General features: G+C 39.4%; 1 pseudogene; it reads right to left on the bottom strand.

Moving 5' to 3' along the window:
* Positions 1 to 1774: 1774 nt before the first annotated feature.
* Positions 1775 to 20463, bottom strand: LOC140518198 (E3 SUMO-protein ligase KIAA1586-like; annotated as a pseudogene).
* Between the last annotated feature and the right edge of the window lie 747 nt (positions 20464 to 21210).

Raw genomic sequence — 21210 nt, 5'->3', positions numbered from 1 at the left:
TCAAATTTAGACTCAATAAAGGAAAATTTACACTAACAATTAGAGTTATTCAAAAGTGGAACGAGCTGCCTCTGAGGACGGTGAGTGGTCATTGGTAATCTTCAAGCAGAGAAAAGACAACCACTTAGTGGCATTATTTGATAAGGGATTCTTTCGTAACTAGATAATGTCTAAGAAATCAATTTCTGAGGTCCTTTCTAGCTTTTAGATTTTATTTTTTAAATTAATGTGTAATTCTTTATATCTATAAGGAAGTCAGCAATGAGAAAATAGCTATAGGAGTGGAAGTCAAAGATCACCAGCTCCATTCTCTTCCTCTGTATTGCTAAATAAAAATAATGAATAATTTGGGAAGAGGAGGAGAGCAGAGCAGAGAAGAGGAGAGGATGGTCAAAAGATGCCCATCTGGCTAGTTCCCCTCCTCTCCTCTCCTCGGCTCTGCTCGGCTGTCCCGAAACCTTAAACCTACTGCACTCTGAAGCAGGGATGCCAATGGGACCCTGCCTAAGGGCTCCTCTGGACCTTCCTAGCTTTAGAGTGATTATCAACAGTAAATGTTGCTGTTTCTCTCCTGGCCTGATGTCTTTCTTTTTCATGCCCTGGCTACTTCTTAAACAGTCCTATTCAATGAATGGGCATTGCCTCACCCTAAGGGAGTACCTGCAAAGACCTTGGCCTAAAGCGGCCAAGGCCTCCCAATACATCCTAGGTCACCTCCAGGCATCCTGATGAATATCTGGTCACTGAATTCAGATGGCTCTGGAGGAGCAGTGAGGCTGGTGACCTGCACAGTCCTCACTCACTCAAAACAAAGTCATCATTTCTCTGACGGCATGGTCTTCTTCTTTGGCAATGAAGGACGAACGCAATTTGGGAAGATCTGACACTCTGAGACTGGGTTTCTTTGATGAGCTGTTATTGCCATTTGCTGCTGGATTTGACTGAACTAGTGCCATCTTTAAAAACTGTTTTTGGCTAATTGAAGTTATCTTCTAGTGTTTTCTGATCTTTTGCAAGATTGTACATCCCTGAGAGCTCTTTCAGCTCTTTTGTTAACCAGGCCCTACAGCTACACTCAGCCAGCACAGCAGAAGCCTTTCTTTTTTTCAGTCTTATCTCCTTATAGTGGTTACTTGCCCAGGTGTAGGTGATAGTTTGGTCTGTATGAGTATATTCCTTTCAGGTTCTATCAAGTCCCTGGCAGCGAACATGAGAGTTATGCAAATTGCCCTAAAGTTTTACCTATCAGAGTGGAATATTGCTTTGTCTTTTCTTCAGAAAGCTAGTCCTGATGTCTAATGACAAAACTACTTGCATAGTGTTCTAGAGTTTTCAAAATACACTCATACACACTCATGTTATCCTCACAATAACCCTGTGAAGGTGACAGAATAGATATTATTACATCCATTTTGTGGTGGTTGTTGTTATTTCAGTGGCATCTGATTCTTTGTGACCCCATTTGGGGTTTTCTTGACAAGAACACTGGAGTAGTTCACCATTTCCTTCTCCAGCTCATTTTACGGATGAAGAAATGGAGGCAAACAGGGTTAAGTGAATTGCACAGAGTCACACAGCTAGTAAGTGTCTGAGGCCAGATTTGAATTCACAAAGATGAGTCTTTCTGACTCCAAGCCCAGCATTCTGTCTACCACATATAGTTATATCCATACACACGCATACATATATGTTCATACTAAATTTTACTGATATAAAAGACACATACCACACAATTTATAAATAATAATGAAGCATAAATATTTCATTGTAAATATTATATAACCAACTGATACTCACAGAATACTTTTGTTGATTTTTTCTGTACTCTTCTTCCATGCCTACCTACTGTTACAATTCAACCATGACTTGACAAATGAAATAGCATCCCAATCTGCTAATTCTTCTCCCGAAAAATTCATTGTCGTTAAATCTGATACGTGATCTACTGTCAACCTACTTTTTACCTTCATGCAAATTATATGCATTAAACTGGAACTACTTTCAGCTTCAGCACTACTGATGATAATAGTCCTAACTGTATTTTTTAGATTTTTGTATAGTTACAAAGATGAAAACATTGCTGGATTCTACATTGTTTTCTACCAAATGCTAAAAATTGTTTAAATCAATTTCATGTTTTAAAATTTCACTTAAATAATATGATTTCTTAGCAGCTATCCATAAGATTGAGCAGATGGCTATAATAAATCAAAATAATATAAAATGTTATCATTATTGTTTCTGTCCAATAAAAGATATCAGTTTATGGTTGAATTATATTTTTCTGGTAACATTCCTATGAAGAGGAATTGTTATCTTTATTAAAATTATTATCTTTATTAAAAGAAAAGTCTTTAAACTTATCTTACTTAAGGAAATCTTCAACTTAAGATTCATATTTTATGGGACAAATCTTTAAATTTTCCAAAACTCTTATGGTATGTTTGGTTAATTTTTGTACTTTCTGAAAATTAGTTGATCTTGACTGTAGCACAGTTAAAAACAAAGAATATTTTTCAAGAATATCAATCATTAAAGCAAGATCTTGTAAGAAATTAATGCTAGTTCATCTCTCTGCCACACTAGAATAAGAAAAACATGAAAAATGTCTTGGGGGTGTAAGCTCAGTTTTCACGTGGACAGTCTCGGGCAGGTAAAAGTGAGGACCTCTAAACCTCAGAGTTCTCACGAGGCCCCCTAGGGAACAGCTGGGAATTGAGGCGTGAAACATGGGCTATCTCATGCATTTCCACCTCTTCTCAGTGGGAAACTTGCTGGGGAGAGCATCCCACCCTTGAGATTGGTCCATGGTCTGAGCACACCTGTTGTTAATTAGCTAGGGGCTGAGAGCAGGCACAGTACTCAAGTGCACACTATGCGGTGGGAGAGCTTAAGTAGGGACAGGAAAGCCTGAAGGCCTTCTGCTGGATGCGGAGTCCCCTCCAGGGGCTCTTCTTGCTGCAGGGCCCTTGGAGGGAAGAGGGTCCCTCCCCTCTTCCGCTCCCATCCTCTTGCTGTATGATCCTTGCCCTTTGGGAGGAGGAGGATTCCTTTCTCCTGAGGAAGAATTTCACCCTGCATATGGATATGTAACTAAGACCCTGAATAAAGCCTAGCCCTTGTTTGACTCTGGAAAGTCTCTTCTCTCAATACATTTATCCGGTTGGCCTCTGAAGACCTGAGAAAGGTAAGAAGGCTCGGGTAGCTCATTGGCCACTAGGCTGAACAAAAATGCATATACAGTAATGTAAATGCACACGCCATACAGCAGTAGCAGTTTGTAAACTCCATCTGACGCCTCTTGGTCGCAGTGCTCAACCAATTTTAACAATTTCAAATTCTTTAGCAATATTTTCTAGCTGAGTTTAGTTTTCATTAAATTAGTGAGAAATAGAATAAATTTTACCAGAAATATTTTTAAATGATTAACATTTTATTTCAGATATTGAATTGTCAAGTGATAATTTCAATCAATGATTTAACAGGGTCAAGTGATGATTTTAGGAAAATGTTCTTACAATCCCATAGCTCTTCCAGACTCCCTTCCCAGAATTATACTAAAACCCCCCAAATGAAATGCAAATAAATGTACTTTTAAATATTCATTATTAAAGCCACAGTTATTTAAAGTAGACAATAATATATTGAAAATACACTCTGTTGTTGTAGACAGTAGTTCTTTTAAAGCATCAAATAACATGATTGGTACAGAAGTTGATGGAGCTGCTTACTGGCTGAATTTAACCACAGGCTCACAAAATTTCTGAAAATTTAACCAGCTCAAGCCAGTTCTAGTCAACTCTGGCACAGTGCTAGACCTTCCTGAAAACAATGATAATTGTCTGTTGAGGATCAGCTCAGACTTCAGGTACTACATGTTAAGGAATTACAGTCTGCTTTAGGGACAGGACCACCCCCATCATTGAAATCACCACTCTTTTTCCAAAGTGAAGTTTCTTATTTCTCCAGCATAAATCTAGCCTCCTGAAGAACAGACTGATTTTTGTATAATCTGAATAAATTGCATATATCTTTGTGTGTACATATGTATGCATGCATTTGTACATTGTACTTTCATGTATATGTTATATGGTTGAATGTTTGTGTGTACTTGTATGCCTGTAACTCACTACATGTGTGTCTAATGTATGCATCACACATAAATCCATATATATACACACATATTCATATATGAATTTTAATAGCATTTTATTCTTCTAATTCTACATAAAGGCAATTTTTAACATTCATTTTTTAAAAAATTTTGAGTCCAAATTTTCTCCCTTTCTGCTACCCTCCTTTCCCCTTCCTAAGATGGTAAGTAATTTGATGTAGGTTATATAAGTGCAATCATTACACAATGGTTTTTTAAAATCTAATTGCTGTTCAGTCATTTCAGTGGTATCTAACTCTTTGTGATCCCATTTGGGGTTTTCTTGACAAAGACACTGGAGTAGTTCACCATTTCCTTCTCCAGTTCATTTTATAGATGAAGAAACTGAGGTAAATAGGGTTAAGTGTCTTGCCAGGGTCACAGAGCTAGTAAATGTCTGAGACCAGATTTAAACTCATAAAGATGAGTCTTGCTGACTTCAGGCCAATATTCCAGCCACTGTACTACCTCACTGCCCAAAAACCAACTTGGGTTAAGATTCTACCATACCCTAGCAGAAACAACTGTGCATATGCACAGACTCCAGGTATGTTGTACTGCAACCTGTGGCCTATTATGTACCAAGATAAATAATAAACTCTGGTCTCATCCTCTCAAGGAGATCACCTTCCAGCAGAAAGCAGAAGATGCTATAGATTTCAAGAGTTTGGTTTTAGCCAGCCCTGTTACTTTTTGAAGCCCTTGGTCATAACAATAGAAAATTGCTTAGAGCAGCTGGAAACAACCAGGCTGAGGAAAAGTCTTCTCTCTGGAAAGACCCATTTAGGCCATCCCATTTTGTCACAACATGTTGGAACTAGCTCAATCAATAGATCTCATTCATGGGTCTCTCAATGGGAGGACAGTTCAGTCTGAGAACTGCTAAACTGAACACAAGGGCTAGTTACACTCCCTTCCTGGTAGTATTTTTCATTCTGGCCTCTTTTCTCTAGGTCCCAGTATTGGATGTTTTTGCACAAGCCATCTGAAAGGAATCCAAATCATGCATAAAACAAAGTCCATTGCCATTATCAGCTTCCAAGCTTAAAGATAAATGATGGTTATGATCTACAAATGACAGCCATAGAAAATAAATTAAAATAAATGCTGAATAATAATTGCAATGACTAAGTTAGGCCCCAAAGAAGAGATTAGAAAACATATTTATTTGCAGAGGAAGGCGATTGTGGGTATGGAACATTACATATTTGGCCAGATTGTTAATACACTGGTTGTTGGTTTTTTTCTGAATCTTTGTGACCCCATTTGGGGTCTTCTTGGCAAAGGGACCCAAGTGGTTTGCCACTTTCTTCTCCGGTTCATTTTACAGATAAGGAAACTGAGGCAAACAGGGTTAAGTGACTTGCCCAGGGTCACACAAGTAGTAAGTGTTCGAGGCCAGATTTGAAAACTCAGGAAGATGAGTCTTCTTTACTCTACTATGCCACCTAACTGCCCTGTAATATGTTGCTTAATTGCTTCTTTTTTCTATCTCTTTTGTGAGGTGGGCTTGCTTGGAGCATGTCCAGATAACTTAAAATGGAGGCATACTGCTTCCTTCCATTCCTCTATCACATTGGTGAAAGTAGCCTCCTTCAACCGACGTTGCTGTGGTTGTATCAGACTCTACATGACCCCACTGCAGGCTTTCTTGGCAAAGATACTGGAGCGGTTTGTCATTTCCTCTTCAGCTCATTTTACAGATGAGAAAACTGAGACAAATAGGGTTAAGTGACTTCCCCAGGATCACACAGCTAAGTGTCTCAAGCTGAATTTGAACTTGGGTCCTCCTGACTCCAGGGTCAGTGTAACATCCACTGCACCACTTAGCTGCCCCCAATTGACTACATAATGGGAACAGACCATACAATTTCACTCTTTTTCCTATGTGCTCTTTTCTGTTGTGTCCAGAGGGTGAGAATTATACATAGTTCTCCCATAGCAAGAGCACCATGAACTGAGCAGGAAAGAGAGCCTCCTTCTCTTTTTATCCCATGGCTCTGAGAAATGGGCCTGGGGACTCTACTTATTGTTTCATCTATCCTTCTCAGTTTCTGCACAGGCAGTAATCCCTGTCAGACCCAGAATCAAGCTATGATGACCTTGCAGGCAGCATTCTAGGTGGGATGATACAGCCTTCTGGCCCAGCAGAGAAGCCTGAGATGACAAGATTCCTGGGACCTGAGCAGGCCTTTGAAACTTGGGACCTTACTTACCCATATGATTCCAGATTAGTGGATTTTGATCTGTTCTTTCCAGTCCCAAGATAATTCTCCCTATGGGGGAAAGGGAGGCAGAAGCAAAATAAGAATTAAGCAGTTCTACTTTCCCTCCATTATCAGTTACCATGATCCCATTCACCCCAAGCAATAGTAAAACCTCATTTGTTGCTATCTGCTCTCCTTAGCTTAGACTTGAACCCTGCCCTGTTGAGGCAACACTTTGCTAGATCAGTCAGATTAGCAGATATCGACTATACATTAATATGTTGGGTTGTTTGGCATTTTTTTTAATGCTCCAAAAAGAATCCTTGTCACTCATTGGACATATTCGTGAGTGACCTAACAGAATATCTTTGTAATCACAGCATGAGAAATAGAAGTAAGGCAGAAGCCAGCTAGTTTAGTGTCTCAGTCCCATTTTATAAATCAAGGAATCAAGCCCAGAAGAGACTGAGAAACTTGCCCAAGGATGCACTACTGATCTGGATCTCCCCTTCTTGACTCCTAAGTCCCCCAAAATATTAAAGTATACTTTCCCTCCTCTCCCATGTGGGATCATGCAAGAATGAGCTGAGTGAGATGGAAGAAGACAGAGGATTTCAAATGACTCCAGGCTCAAAATGAGGCAGCAGCAAGACTGACAAAATTGCTAATGGGATCTTTGGATGGGTACTCAGAACAAGAGGAGATAGTCCCTCTGTTTTCATGATTCTCAGACCATATCTGGGCTAGCGTGTTCACTTATAGGAGGGGCTTGAACAAGTTAGTGCTTCAGCTTTTTATATTTAAAAAAATGAAAATGGTCCTTTGGTTTCAAACTATTTCCCAACCACATACTTTTCTACCTCCACACCTTTGTTCATTCATTTTCCCCACCATGAATGTTTCTTCCTTTCCCTTCTCTTCCTCATCCCCCTTCCCCTTCTCCTCTATTTTCTCCTCTTGTCCTTCCTTTCTTCCCTACCTCTACCTCTCTCCCTCCTCTCAATCCTCCTTTCCCTCCCTTTTCCTTTCCTCATCCCCTCCTTCTCATCTTCTTCCTCCTGTGCTACAACCATCTCTGCCAGTCTAAGCCCTACCCATCTTTCTGGGTCCAGTTCCAATGTTCCCTCCTCCACAAAACTTTCTCTAATCCTGCCAACTGGATATGATCTTTCCCTTAGCTAATCCCTACTGTTTTATTTATACTTTTCTTAAGGCAATATCTTTTCTCCTGTAAAAATAGTTATTTGGATATGTATCTCATTTCCCCTTAGAAGACTATATACTTCTGAAGGACCGGGACCTTATCATATCTATCTTTGTATTCCCCATAGCATCAAGTACAGTGTTTTATACCTTGCATGCAGATAAATATTTGTCACATGAATGAGTGAATAAATAAGGGAGCTGATTATCTGGAAGAAGGTGAGAGGTGCTATAAATTTAATGAAAGAATCCAGGGAAAATAGATTTATTGAGTACAAAATGTCCTGTCAAAATGACATCCCAGAAACCTATGAACCAGGAAAATGAAATAACCAGATGATTAGACCACGGGGCAAAGAGAGAATAGAGAAATTCTGGAGGAAGATGGGATTTTATAGACTTGAAAGGGAATTTCTGTAATGTGATTTTTTCTTGAGACTGGGAGTGGGAAGATTCTGAAATAATAACAATAATAATAATAGATAGCATTTATATCATATTTTCAGATTTGCAAAGCTTTTTATATACATTATTTCATTGGGTCCTATTGGCCAAGGAAAGATAACTAAGGAAATGAGTCCTCACATTAAGATGGGAAATGGAAAGTTTGTCCTTGGCAACACACCAAAGACAAATTAAAAGAAATGTTGACACCAAGTTAAGATTCAGGTTAAGAGTTAAGCTGTTTTAGGAATGATTAAACAAGTAGGTGACCCAGCGGATAGGCAAGGGACTTAGAGTCAGTCAAATCCTGTTTCAGACATTTACTAATTAGGTGAGCCTAAGCAAGTCACTTATTATCTCAATTTCCTCATCTGTAAAATGGATATAATACTAGCTCTTACCTCCCAGGGTTATTGTGAGGATCAATGAATTGCCATATATAAAGTGCTTTGCATACTTTAAAGTGCTGTGTAAATGTTAACTCTTATAAACAGAAATCTGACAGATTGCTTTTTCTGTCTTCTACTTGCTTTGAAAAATCTCTCAGAGTTTGTGCTGTGACTAATATATTGCCATAAAAGGGAAGCACCAATTTCAAAAAGCCAACGTGACTTTTGCAGGAACAAATTATGTCTGATTAACCTTATTTTCTCTCTCGTAGGCTTATTAAACTAAGCAGATTATAAGAATGCTGTATGTACAGCAGACCTAGACTTTCCAAAGCATTTGTTAGAGTGCTGTTCTTTGATGCTGTTGCTTAGTTATTTTTTCAGTCTTGTCCAACTCTTTGTGAACCTATTTGGGATTTTCTTGGCAAAGTTCCTGGAGTAGTTTGCTATTTCCTTCTCTAGTTCATTTTACAGATGAAGAAACTGAGACAAACAGGGTTAAGTGACTTTTCCAGGGTCACACAGCTAGGGAGTGTCTGAAGCTGGATTTGAATTCACAAAGCTGAGTCTTTCTGACTCTAGACCCATCACTCTATCCATCGTGCCAGTTAGCTTTTAATATTCATCTTTTAATATTTTGAGTTCTAAATTCTCACCCTCTCTCCAGCTCTTCCTCTGCCCATTGAGAAGGCAACCAATATGATATCAATTCTGCATGATCTCATACTATTCTTAAGGAGAAGATAGAGAGATGTGGGCCAGGCAATAATACAATTAAATGAAATCAGAATTATTCTAGTAGTCGTATCAAAGAGTATCCAGTAATGAGTCAGTGACACCTTGGCAGGATTTCTCCAGCAGAGGGCTCCTAGAATCTGTGCTTGGCACTTTGCTGCTTAACCTTTTTGCTGGCAAGTCAGGCAAAGACATAGAAGAAGACGTTCAGGATCCTAGATGAACCTGAAGGCCAAAGCATTGGGTTGAATCTAATGTAATGAAATCCCATACAAATACATGCAAAGTTTTTTTCTTGGGTTCAAAAGAATCAGCTTCCAAATACAGTATGGGGAAGGAATTGTTAGAGAACAGTTTGTTCTGAAAAATATCTACAGGTTTTAATGGACTAAAAACTCAATATGAGTCATCAGTGTGGTATGGCAGCCAAAAAATTTAATGTGATCTTGAGCTGCATTGAGAAGCGTCATTTCCAGGAATAAGGAAATAATAGTCCCTCTGTATTTTGCTCTGGTCAGATCACATCTGGAATATTATGTTCAGTTTGAGGTGCCACAATTTTTAAAGGGCACTAATAAACTGGAGAGAAGAAAGTACCCAGCATTGTAAAGGTCCTTGAGTCCATGTCATTGAAGGAACAATTAAAGGAACTGAGAATATTTGTCCTGAAGAAGAAAATACTGAATGGGGGCAGGGGAGGGAAGGGGGAGGAATGGAGAAGGCTGTGATAGATGCTTTCATAGCATCTATAGCTTAGGTGTAGACTGAACTCCCTCCCTCCCTGGAGACTCTCTCCAATTGGGTTTCCTATTCATCCACATCAGTCTACTTAGACAACTTCCATTTTTCAGAATTCCATTCTTGAAAATTTCCCATCCTTCCTGGCCAGACTTCCTCTGTCAAAGTTAAATTTTCCCCCAACTTGCATCTACTCTGACAAGTTGGGGTTCCAAAGAAAAAGGGAGAATGAATGAACTCATTACTCTCAGGATTATAGGAGTTAACTATGAGGATGACTTCCATATTAATGCTATGGATAATGGGCCCTCATCAGTGTATTTCTCATGAACAAATCAGCCAAGATGACTCCATTAATCAAAACATTTGCCAAATAGGAGGCAAAGCAGGAATAACAACCACATAACATTCTACTCATATATATGGGACACATTCTCCTAACAATGTGCACAGTGTCTATAGGGGAGAGTGGGCACCAACTTAAATTGACAGGGTAATGAAGCACCCTTGTGGAGAACACATATGGCCAGGGCAACTCACAAGTCAAGAATGGTGACCTCCCTTGCTCTATCTCAAGAACTGTCTTCTCAAAGTTCGCTGATGGGTATAGTTACTATGTTGGGCAAGTGGCTCCCCTGCTAACTGGACATCTCCATAGCTATGTGGGATTAGTTTAACGTCAGGCAGGCAGACGCATCTCAGTTAGATGAGGCTGGTCCATTGGACTGTATTCCTACTTGTTACTCCTGCTATGATGGGCTTTTTGTTGATTCCTTTCACTTTACTCCTACTCCTAGAGGAGAGCTATTGTTTTCAGCATTTCCAGGTTCAGACTTTGCTGATAGCCTCAACTGTAGTGTTATTACAGTCTGCTAGAAGGGGCAGAAAGACTCCTAGCTTAGAGAGACCCCAGCTCTGCTCCATCAGCTGGGCTCTGAGGTCCTTCTTCTCTACTTTCTCAACAATAAATGATAGTCCAGAATGCTAAAGCCTCACTTTTGTACACTCCGAGGTCTCTCCCCTGACCCTCTGTACTCTATCTGGTTCAGAAAAGCATCCGCACCTTGGATAGCATCACTCCAGCTCATGATGAGGAACCAAAATCTCAACTCTGCTGAATCATAAATACGAAAAGTAAATTTTTCCAGTAAAGATAAATCAGTTCTGGGATTTGAAATTCCTCAGTTATCAACTCCAAAATTCTTCTCTCCTGAATATGTATATGAACCACTGAAACAGAAAACACTGACTCAGGTTTTGCCCTGTCCTGACACCAAGATTTTCCAGCTTGCCATATGCAAATGAGTTGCTGAAACAAAGAACCGTTTTTGAAGTAGACTTTCCTAGTAGATGAGTGAGTGCATGGTCTCTGTAACTGCTTTCTTTGCACAAATCTCATGTCTATTTTTTGTCTTAACCCCTTTTGGTCATCAAAATTATCAAAGTTTCAAAAGACCATCCCTCCCCTTTCACATGTAGTTGACTGATTGTCTTGTGGAAGGATTAAACTAGTTTTGTTTGGTCCCGGAGGGCAGAACCAAAATCTGTGGGTGGAAGTTACAAATAAGACAAATTTAGCTTTGATGCCAAGAAAAGTTTCTTAAGAATTGGAGCTGTCAAAAAATGGAATCAGCTGCCTCAGAATGTATTGGTTTCTCTCCCTTTGGGAGCCTTCAACAAGAAGCTGACTGACCGCTCTTTAAAAGTCTGATAGTACAGAAATCCCTTCCAAATCACTGTTACTAGGTGGATGCTGAAATCTCTACCAACTCTAAATTCCATGATCCTAGGATTTTTGTGACACGATTTTAAAGAAATTTCTTCTGTCAATGCAAACCAGTAGTGGTTCTGCAACTTATTGTTTTAGAGAGTTAGGGGAGAGGGGCAGAGGACAGGTAAAGATTGAGAGTTTAAGTGGCTTGCCCAGGGTCACATAGTCAGTATGTATCAGAGATACAACCTGAACCCAGATCATTCTGACTCTAAGTCCTGGCTTCTACCCACCCCACAAATACTATTTATCTCCATAAGTGTATGTAAGTACAGAAAATAATCATTTTTTAAAAATAATTTTAAAAAGCTTTTTTAGAGAATTTAGTGGGAAAACTGGTGAGATACTATGACATGCAAAGATAAGATGAATGACCTGGGGATATATGGCTAAAAAAAGAGAAGACTGGAGGAAGAGAGTATGGAGGGTCATTATTTTCTCAATTATTTGAAGGTCTTTCATGCATGAGAAAGATTATTCTTCTCTGCTTGGGTCTAGAGAACAGAAAAAGGATCAATTGATGGAGGAGGCATATTTCATCTTGATGAAAAGAAAAGTTTTTTAACAGTCAGAACTGTCTAAAAGAGGTTTTTAGACAAAGACTGGAGAACCATTTGCCAGAAATAACATAGAGGAGATTCTATTCAGGTATGAGTTTTATCAGATGCCCTCTTAGCTTCCTATCAATACTGGGAGTCTAAAATATCTCTGTTAGGTGGAGGGTTTGCTTAGCTTAAAGGTGCATCCTTATTCAGAAGAAATGGTTGAATGGTTAAAGTTTTCTATATTCCTCCCAAGATTCTCTTTCTTGGACTCAATGATTCTGTTCATTTTTCACAGACTTTACTGGGCAAATTGGGAACAGTAAAAGAAATTTCATAGACCTCCAGAGAGAGCTAAGTTAATTTTTCCATGGCCCTCTTTCTCAGACTGGGATGCTTTCATCCAATAAAAAGTATCAAGTGCTTGGTATGTGATATGTTGCAAGGTGTTGGACTAGGGGTCAAGGGAGACAAAGACAAAAACCCAAAAAAGTCCCTTCCTTAATGAGTTCACATTCCACTGGAAGATAAAATCTATATGTTGATAAGTAAATATTAGGCAATTTGAGAAGACAGAGCACTAACATCTCAATGAATCAGAAAAGACTTCACAGTGAAATGGACAGACCGAGACAGGCACAGGCAAGAGTCAATTGAGAATTTGGGAGCGTCTTTATCAGCCGGCGGCTGTCCTCCGAAGAGGCAGCCCTGAACAAAGGTGTGTGTGCCTTTTAAGCATCTTAGCACCTCCCGGTACAGCCTTGTGGTTCCAATAGCACACATTTTTCACAGAACAGTTTTGACAGGGGTTCCTAGGTACTGCTAGGCAAGGGGGCACAACAGAGAGGGGGGCCCAGGCAGCTGCTAGGCAAAGGGGTACAACAGAAAGTGTAGCCACTAACAGTAAGTGGCTACTAGGCCCAACCCTGCCTAGAAACTCAACGGACATTTCTCAACCCAGGGGCTCTGGTAGGGGGAAGGGGAAATAATGTCCACTTCTCTAGAGGAGGAGGAACCCAAGCTAACTCTGAAGAAACGTAAGGATTCTAAGAGGCTGTAGTAAGGAGTCTGTTCTTTGTAAGGAGGACAGCAGAGCCTTAACAAGCTGAGGCTTTCTGAGCACCAAATGTAGAGAGCACAGAAATTTAATACATGTATTCTACTCCTTCAACAGCATAGAAACGACTGATCTTAGCAACTAGCTAGAAATTAACTTAGAGTCCAACTAGTCCAAACCCATCATCTTGCAAATGAGAAAACTGAGGCCCAGAGATATTAAGTAGCTTGTGGTGGCTAATTCCAGCCAAATTTCTATTTTACTTTATTTTTTTAAAATGACAGTTACACACTTCAGATGAAGAAGGAATTCCCTCTCAGTCATATTGCATCCCTGCCTTTGTCTCTAACTTGAACAGAATGCCAAGTGGCTATGGTGTTCTGGTACCCTATGGTACTAAAGACAACTGCTAAGATGTAGTGGTCAGGTGGGACTCTTCCTTTCTCCCTGTCTCCATCTTTCTCTAATACTTTTGCTATAGTGAGAAAATTCCTTTTAATGGTGTGCCTTCTCGTCTTTCAAACATCTGCCTGAGGCAAATGATGTCTCCTCCAAGAGCCAGTTCCATACTATTAATACCTTACTCTGGCAAGAGAAGGAGCACACAGGATCTGGAGTCAGGCAGGACACACCTAGGTTGAAACCCACCTCTGCCACTAACTGACCATGTGACCATAAGCAAACCCCCTCACTACCATCTGCCTCAGTTTCTTTATTTGTAAAGTAGGGAAAATAACTGTACTACCTCATAGGACATAAAAGGTCAGATAAATATCAGCTACTATTATTACAATTGTTTTCCCAAGCTTTTAGTGTCTCTTCTCTCCAATCCATTCTCTACATACCACAAATGTCAAAATATGCCGCCCCCCCCCCCCCGGGCCATAGGAGCCCCACAACACTCCAGCATGTGGCAGAAACCAGGTTAAAATGTAGTTACTTTCTGATTTTCATGTGTTAATGTATTTAAAAAGATATAAACGTATGTCATTTTCTAAGCCAATACGTGGCCCACAAGATTCCTAACGTAGATCTATATGCCCCCATTTCTATTTGAGTTTGGCACCATTACTCTACACAGCTGTTAAAATCCTCTTCCTCTCTAGGTCTAACCATGTGGCTCCACAGCTCCAAAAGTTTCAGTCAATCACTGTTGTTTCTATGATAAATTCCTTGGCTTAGAATATAAAGTCCTCCACAGCCTGGCTCCAAGCTACTTTGAAGTTTTATTTCACTTTCTTCTCTTCCACACCTTCTACATCCCAGCCAAACTGAACTGCCATCTCCTGCCTCCATGTATTCAGAGAAATCATCCTTCTATTCCAGGAATGCGGTCCCTCTTCATTTCTTCTTTCAGATACCTTTAACTCCCCTCAAGACCAAACTTGGGCACTACTTCAACCAGTTTCCAACATTCTCTTCAAATATTCCTGGAGGACTCCACTGTTCTCTCTGACCTCCCTCGTTCACTATTTAGTGTTATACTTAACTGTGCACTTATCATATTACTCCAGGAGAATATAAACTCTTTAATGGCTTATAATTTTTCCTTTATTTTAGAAGTCCCAGCGCTTAAAACAATGCTTGAATGTTACAGGAACTTAATAAGTGCTGGTTGAATTCAATGAGCACTTAATATGAATATTGTGCATTTGGGTAGCATTTCAAAGATCTATCTCCATCATGATATTGAACAAGTTTCTCTTTGGCTTGTGTATCAAGAAATAATAGGATGTCTACAGCTGCTAACAAACAACATCCTCTCCTTTCCCCATAGCCTAGTGTCAAAACTATAAAAATTCCATAGGATCAGGGGATTGTGTCCAACTCATTGTGATCCCATTTGGGTTTTTCTTGGCAGAGATACAGGAATGATTTGCCATTTCCTTCTCCAGCTCATTTTACAGATGAGGAAACTGAGGCAAACAGGGCTAAGTGACTCGTCCAGGGTCACCCAGCTAGTAAATGTCTGAGGCTAGATATGAACTCAGAAAAATGAGTCTTTCTGGAGTCTTACTCCAGGCTGGCACTCTAACCACTGTGCCACCTAGCTGCAGGAAGGTGATTTAAATACTTTCAAGTCTATCCTTCTTATTTTATAGAAAAGGAGACAGAAACCCAAAGATGTGAAGAGATTTATCCAAGGTCACACAGGTTCAGTGAGTCCCAGAGCCAGGATTCAAATCTGTCTTCTCACTGGACACCTAGTACTCTTCTCAGTATACCATAACTATTTTCCTTTGATGAAATTCTTTCCTTATTAGGAATTCAATGTTTTCCATTCTCTTGAAGTACAGGCCAGTTTCTGTTACAAATACATCCCTCCTGGCAATTTCCTTTGCTTTTAGCTCATTAATTTAACTTAATAAATTCTACACTCATGTCAGGTGGAAGGACAGTAAGATATCTGAGTGATTTTGTTAACTCCAGAAAGAATGACCACAAGATACACCATTAATTGGTAGAGACTGCAAAAGCTGTGACCGTCAGGAAGCAGCAGAGAACTTTGGGAAGCTCGTAGACCTCTAAGATGGGATTCTTATCTCACTTAAAGCTAAAGTGTTATGTAGTTGCTGAGAAGAAAGTCAAGACAATAAATGATAGTGAATCCTTCAAAGAACATCTAGACTTCATCGTGCAAAAGTCTCATGACAGTCACTCTGGAGATCTGTCTGTATTCATTGCAACAGTTACATCAGCATTGCTTCTAAATACTAAGCAGGACAGATAAGATATGGATATGGAGATAAGATATGGAGTCTTAGCCTCACAGATGTATTGCATCTTGAAGCAGTGTTACAGAGTAGAAAAAAGACTGGACTTGAGTGTCTGGAAACTTGGCTTTAAACTCATCTCTGACAAATAAGTATGATTTTTGAGTCTCAACTTTCTGGTCTGTAAAACTGGGGTAGCATGATAATCTTTGTCATACCTATCTCATTGGGGTGTATTTTTTTTTTTTGCTTTTAAAAGTACTACAGAGATGAATATTATTTTTATGGAATTTAAGAGTTAGAAATGTCATGAAAGATTATCTAGTTTAACTTCCTTATTTTACAGGTGAGAATAAACAAAGTATTCATCGCTTGCTCATCATGTATTAGTGATATATGAGGAATAACAGGTCTTCAACCCAAGTACTACACTGGTATCCATGAGACGTTAATAAAGCAGATGATCATCTCTTTGTCCTTCTTTCAATGAGGACCAATGGTATTATTGGTGATGTCTTGACTTCTCATGAATTGGATTTAAGTGAGGCAGAGTTGTGCGAAGTCATCAGAGGCATCATCTCTTCCAAAGTCATTGAAGTGCAGTGGCAGGACAAAAGTCAAGATGAGTAGTGATGATCTGGGATATAATTCATGACCTTGGCATCTTTGATGTCTGAACAAGCTCTAAGAGCTCCCCAGTGCCTGCTTCAGTCACCTTCATGGCTATTGGAACAAATTGTTTTCATCCACCTTTCCTCAGGGGGAAGTCTTCTCATGTTTGGGGGGTTTCATCCCTCTATCTCATCAGTTACCCTCAATCTAGTTTAATCCATCTGCTGAGATGGTTTTACTAGAATGTGACTACCATAGATGCTACAGCTTCTTAGAGACACAGGTGAGAGTTGGGGAACAAGTTGGGGGACAAAGGTTCAGGCTATTCATCTTCCTAAATACCTGCAGGCCCCTGGGTAAGCCACTTCTCCAATTCTACTTCTATGATCTTATGTGATTAGATACTAATCAGGACTCTGGCTCTGACTTACATGAGCAAGTCACTGACCTTTGGGGGTCTCAGTTTTCTGACTTTCCTGTGAAATAAGGAGATATCACTCCCAGGGACAGTATGAGCAAAGAACCAGCCACAGAGCTTAAAGGGGTCTTAGACATCATCTTTTTCAATCTCTCCATTTTATAAATAAGAAAACTGAGGCCCAGAGAGTAAGCAACTTTCTCAAAGAACATACTATTAGACAATAGCAAAAAGGGAGCTGGGCTCCCAACAGTGTTCTTTAAGATCACTAGACGCAGTCTCTAAAGAAGCTATGTGATATGATGTGCTGGATTTGACTTAAGTAGACATTGATTCAGTCACCTAGGGTCCCCTTCTCTTGGCTAGCATCAACCACACATCTACGGAGAGAGAAGATTTTTGAGGCCATCCTCTCCTCATTTGTATTTTTCACACTTGCCAATTGTCGATCACATTTGTTGAGGATACAACAATATTCCATTCTACTCACACACCATAATTTGTTCAACCATTCACCAATCACTATACATATAGGATTGTTTCCAGTTTTCTACTACCACAAATAAAGCTATTATAGACAAATACTTGAAGGGCTGTCATGGGGGAGAGATTAGACTTTGTTCTGCTTGACCTTGAAGGCAGAATTAGGAAGCGAAGAGGGAAGATGCAGAGAGGGGTAGCTTTCCACTCCATGTGAGGAAAAAACCCATGCCTATTAGAGCTACAGTTGGAATGTGCTGCCTGAAGGGGTAGAGCGCTCTCCATCACAGGCATCTGCCTTCAGAAACTGGATAAGCACTTTACAGAGATATTGGAGAAAGAATTTCTCCTCGGATGTGAGTGGCTCAAACTGGCTGCTGAGACCTTTTCAGACACTAAAGGTATATAATTCTATGACCTAATATACAGTTAATCAAGATACCAGTATCTTTTGGTCGGCTCTCTTTAATTGCTGTTTGCACCCAGGAGTTGAACTGATCCACCAGAAGAAGTCCAGCTGTCAGACTGGTTTTGTCCTGAGTAAGAGCAGAGCCTCTGCCTTTGAGATAAAAACATCAGCATTATTCAGTGTGAGGTGGCGAGGCCAGCTAGCAATAGCCAAGGGAAGATTCTAGATGAGGGAGACAGCATTACTCACTGAAAGGTAAAACATATGGTCAAGGCTGTTACACAAACTCGAAGCCCAGAGAGGATCTGGCAGAGACTATTTAAAGATGTTTACACACTTCCTCTTCTTCTCTCTGTTTTATTAGTGAAATTAATTTAATTAATTAGTGAAATTAGTGGAAATTAGTTTTCAGTAGCACTGAATGGTCTTGAATGAATGTTCCCATACTATTTATAAGAAATGAGGAAAGGGTATATGGTAGAATAAGTGGAGTCAATAAAAACTCAGACATTAAATGGATTTCTATTTGAAAACTATCACACCTAAGATATACAAAGGGTCCCAAAAGTCTTATTGCAGTTTAAACCTATTTAAGCTTAAAACTACACTAAGACTTTGGGGACCCTTTGTAGATCTCTTTTTAATTTATTTTGTTTTCAGTTCATGGAACAAAACAAGCATTTCTATAACAGTACAATAAAAAGACAATCGCACATGAAACTACAAATCTACCATGTACAATTTACTATTCCCTCCAAATATACAACAGAATTATCACGTAAATTTCTTTTTTTTCCTTTTTTCCATCCCTTCCCCCCTCTCCTTCCTTAGAGATTGCTACCATTAAACCCAAATAGCTATATATATTATATATATATGTAAAATTATTTAATCCATACTCCTATTTATCAGTTCCTTCTCTGGATGCAGATGTGTCTTTCTTCACATGTCCTTTATTTTTAATTTGTGCATTTATAATACTCTGTACATCTTCACAGATAAGCTCAACTTAAAGAAAATTATGTAGCTCACATTTCTATGGTAGTCCAAGACTTATATATCACTTTCTTTACAACAGTCCTGGGAAGGATTGCCTTTATTAACTCATTTTAGAGATCAGGAAACTGAAGCTGAGAGAAATTTTAAAGAAATGACTTACCTAAGGTCAAAGCCAGGATCACACATAACTCTACAGGCTCCTAGTGCTGAGGTCCTGCCACCATTCTGGGCTGCTTCTCCTGTAAACTTCTGATTTATTTACTTGGGGACTTCCTTTACGAAGCAGGGAGCAAACATGTGAGGTGTGAGAAATATACGAGGAAGATTCTTTAGAACGTGTCCTGGTACGTATTGAACATTGTTTTTTTTAAAACTTTGTTCCAAGTGTATAATCTTTAACACATTGTGGTATAGTTTTAATTTAATAAAGAGTTGAGTTTTCAGAGAAGAAAGGATCACAACTATGAAGGTGTGCTAATTACTATACAATTAGACGACCTCTTGAAAGTTTCCTTTTTTCCCTTTCATTATTTATTATTATTATTTATTTAATATTTATTATTTTGGGGAAATGCACATATAAATACCTTTCGAGTCACAGAAATACCATCTAAAGGACCTAATGACCATAACTACTATCCTTGGCTCTTTTCTAGTTGCCAGGTATCCCTTCGCCATGCTCTCTGCCCCTATAGCTTCAAGTGTCACTCTTGAGTTGACTTCCAAGTTTCACTTCCAACCTTGATCTTTCTCCTAAGCTCTATACTCTCATCTCCACTTGTCTGCAGCACACCAAACTCAACATGTGCAAAACCAAACTAACAAGCAGCAGCATTTCCCTTTTTTTAATAAAGCTTTAAGGTCTACCGCCCTTTAACACTGACATTGATGATGGTGATGGACATGATAATAATAACACATTTATACACTGACAGAATGTTTTCAAGTGCTTTCTGCATGCTGGGAGGTAGCGAGTGCAAACTCTTCAATTACAGATGAGAAAACCAAGCCTCAGAGAAGTGATGCGATTTGTCCAGTCACACAGCTAGCAAGTGGCTGAATCAGGATTTGAATCCAGGTCTCCTGACTCCTCTTTCCACAGAGCTACACTAAATTATGCCATTTCTTTCAACAGCCAAGATTACACTAAAAGCTAGAAAAGTTATTTTATTCTCCTCCTCACAAAATCTTGTCATCTTGACTTCCTGTTTATGTTCATGGTACTTTCTACTAAGACTATTGTACCTCTCCCTAAATATTGTATCCAGCTTTGCTATCTCCATATCTTCTGTCGCACAGTTTCCTACCTTGAACTGTTCTCCAAGCCTCCAGTTCTTCCAATCTAAAGGCTGAGGCCAGATGGACAATTCTGATTAAATTTCTGCCTCCTTCATCTTAAGCCTCACTCAAAAACTTTCCATGTTCCCCTTCCCTCGTTGCTTACTAAAATTCTTTCCACATACTCTACAAACTTGCTCAATCCCTTTTTAGCTTTCTCTTCCACTGTTCCCCTTTATTGATCCTATGCTGGGTTCAGCCACCTGGAACTACTCACCATTCTCATCCCAAACCCTGAGTGTTGCTACTTCCATGCCTTCGCTAACACTATTTCCTTGCCTGGAACAGCTCACTGCTCTCTTCCCTGTCTCTTCTGGCATGGATCTGATCAAATCTTCTCTTTCTCCTGTCTTCATTATTGTTATTATTATTTATTTAATTGTTATTACAATATGATTATATTACAATCTAATAGAAGAATTAATGAGTACTACTAGCAGACCTAAGGTATAGGCAAGAGAGATAGTAAAAGGAAATAAAACAGTAGAGAAGCAGGCAAGAAGATAGAAGAAAGACAAGATTTAAAAAAGAAAAGAGCAGATAGGATGAGCAGTACTACCAAACATTATCTTAAGTGCAAACACCTAATGCAATTGGCAAGCCAGAGTAAAGAGTACAATCCCAAATCATTATAGACTTTGGTCACAGGCCAGCCTAAACAACATTTGATCTAATTTGACAGGACACAGTAATGTTCTAACACTGACTAGATGGTTTGCTATCGTTGTGTTTGAAGGTACTTTTGAGAGAAAGATCCTAGAAGATTATTATGTATAGAAGATTACTATGGATTTGACTGTGTTTGCCACTGGAAAGTAGGTGCAGCTGGTAATCAGCATCATAGAATCACAGACTCTTGAGTTGGAAGGAAACTCTGAGGTCACCTAGTTCAAGCCCTACTCAAATCATGAATCTTTTCTGGAACATCATGGACAAGTGATTTTCCAGTTTCAACTCTAAGACCACCAGTGATGGGGACCTCATTCATTTGAACTTTCCTG

The sequence above is a fragment of the Notamacropus eugenii genome, chromosome 1 (assembly GCF_028372415.1).
Source record: "Notamacropus eugenii isolate mMacEug1 chromosome 1, mMacEug1.pri_v2, whole genome shotgun sequence".
NCBI classification, from domain to species: domain Eukaryota; kingdom Metazoa; phylum Chordata; class Mammalia; order Diprotodontia; family Macropodidae; genus Notamacropus; species Notamacropus eugenii.
This window is presented reverse-complemented; position numbering and strand designations above follow the sequence as displayed.